The following is a 2,739-nucleotide window of genomic DNA, read 5'->3' on the forward strand; positions in this document are numbered from 1 at the left end:
TGGAAGGGCTTCGCAAAGGCTATGTCCACGGTCTTGGGACACTCAGGTAAAACCGAGCTGGGGGAATAGCGATATTTGGGGTGTCAGACGAGCCGGGGGTGCAGGAGCCGAAAGAGGCCGGAGTTCTGGCCTTTGCCTCTTTGGTAGCCCGGAGAAGGCTCTTGTTAATGTGGAGGGACGCGAAACCGCCAAACGTGGAGGCTTGGATCAATAACATGGCGGGGTTTCTCAGGTTGGAGAAGATAAAGTTTGCCTTTCATAGAATTTACAGTGCAGAAGGAGGCCATTCGGCCCATCGAGTCTGCACCGGCTCTTGGAAAGAGCACCCTACCCAAGGTCCACACCGCCACCCTATCCCCATAACACAGTAACCCCACCCAACACTAAGGGCAATTTTGGACACTAAGGGACAATTTATCACGGCCAATCCACCGAACCTGCACATCTTTGGACTGTGGGAGGAAACCGGAGCACCCGGAGGAAACCCACGCAGACACGGGGAGGATGTGCAGACTCCGCACAGACAGTGACCCAAGCCGGGAATCGAACCTGGGACCCTGGAGCTGTGAAGCAATTGTGCTAACCACCGTGCTACCGTGCTGCCCAAGGGTCCTTGCAAGGATTCTCCAGGCAGCGGCAACCGTTTGTTGACTTTCTCGCGGAACGTTAGGTGGAGGTCAATAGCAGTAGCAACACGGGGGGGGGGGGGGTTCTTGTTTTGGTTTACGTAAGGGGCGTTTGCCCCATTTTGTTCTTAATTTGTTAAGTCGTTTAAGGGTTAGAAGATTAAGTTGCTTTGTTTGTGGGTGTATTGCCCATTTTACTTTTCTTTTGTATATTTTCTTTCCTTTTTGGAGTGTTTTGTAAAAATTATTTAAAAACTTTGAATAAACATATATTTAAAAAAATATATATATGGTGCTGATTGATTGGGAAGGGGCCCTGGTGGGGGACGCTAAGTGGAAGTGGGAGGAGGAGCTGGGGGAGGTAGAGGCCGGACGTGGGAGGAGGTCTGAGGGGGAGGGAGGGGGGGTCAATGCGTCCTCGTCGTGTTCATCCGGTTTAAAGTAATCTGCACGGTGCATACAATGGTGGCCAGGATGAGCAGGTTCTTTGAGGGGGTGGGGGATAGGTGTGGGCGGTGCGTGGGGAGGCCAGCAAACCAGGTCCACATGTTCTGGGCCTGTCCGAAGCTCGAGGGATTCTGGCAGTGGTTTGCGGACATAATGTGAGAGTACCTTTAAGAAATGGATGTTTAACTACTGCCAGAGAGTGGGTGGAGCTGGGCTGCTTGTCAGCTTTTTTACTTTCGTTTTAGGCTGTTTGCTGCAGGGTGTGTTTTAGTTTCGTTTTCAGAGCTGGATAGCTGCAGTCACAGCCAGAAGGTGTATGAATCTCTCTCTGTAATCTAAAGACTGTAAATCGATCCTGATGATAGAAAACGAATAACAATAGTGACTTTAACCTGATGTGCTTCTGGTAAAAGGTGTTTTAAGTCTCATGGATGTTAAAAGGAAAGCTTAAAGGATTACTTAGTGTTGTATTCTTTGGGGTTGTATTTGAAAAAAAAATTTCACAAACAATTTTATTGAGGTATCTTAGGCATACAGAGAAAATGACATTGTACAGTACAAACAAAAAAAGTCAAGACACAAATTCCACAGTATTCGTCGCCGGGCTACCAGGGAAGCAAAGGCCAGAACATCGGCCTCCCTCTCTTCCTGGATTCCCGGGTCCTCCGAAACCCCAAAGATTGCCACCTGCGGGCTCATTACCACCCCAGTTTTCAATACCCGGGACATGACATCTGCGAATCCCTGCCAATACCCCCCCCCCCCCCCCCGAGTTTAGGGCACGACCAGAACATGCGTACATGGTTAGCCGGCCCTCCAGCTTCTAGCACGCTTGTCCTCCAACCCGAAGAATTTACTCATCCGGGCCACCGTCATGTGGGCCCGGTGCACGACCTTAAACTGGATCAGGCTGAGCCTGGCGCATGTTGCGGTCGTGTTTACTCTGCTCAGGGCTTCTGCCCAGATACCATCCTCCAGCTCCCCCCCCCCCCCAGAGCTCCTCCTCCCACTTAAGCTTCAGGTCCTCGGTCTGCGTATCCGCAGCTCCCATTAGTTCCTTGTAGACGGCTGAGACTCTACCTCTCCCACCTCTCCCCTAGAAACTACCCTGTCCTGCCTCCCCTTCGGCGGAAGACGTGGGAAGGACGGCACCAGTCTGCGTACAAAATCCCTCACCTGCATGTATCTCAAGTCATTCCCTCTCGTCAGCCCAAACTTTTCCTCCAGCGCCCTTATGCTCGGAAAGCTCCCTTCCAGGAACAGATCCCCCATCCTCACAATCCCCTCCCTCCTCCACAGTCGATAGCCCCCGTCCATGTTCCCCAGGGCAAATCGGTGGTTGCCGCAGATTGGGGTCCACACAATGCTCTTACCTTCCCTACATGCCTCGTCCAGTGGCCCCAGATCCGAAGAGCCGCCACCACTATCGGGCTGGTGGAGTACTGTGCCGGCAAAAGCGGCAGAGGCACCGTGACCAGGGCTGCTAAGCTAGTGCCCCTGCACGAAGCAGCCTCCATCCACTTCCAAACTCACCCCCGCACCCACCATCCATTTCCGTATCATCGCTATGTTGGCCGCCCAGTAATAGTTGCTGAAGTTCGGCAACGCCAGTCCCCCTTCTCTGTTCCTTTCAAGCATCACCCTCTTCACCCGCGAGGACTTCCCT

This window comes from Scyliorhinus torazame, chromosome 26 (assembly GCF_047496885.1).
Source record: "Scyliorhinus torazame isolate Kashiwa2021f chromosome 26, sScyTor2.1, whole genome shotgun sequence".
In the NCBI taxonomy this organism is placed as follows: Eukaryota; Metazoa; Chordata; class Chondrichthyes; order Carcharhiniformes; family Scyliorhinidae; genus Scyliorhinus; species Scyliorhinus torazame.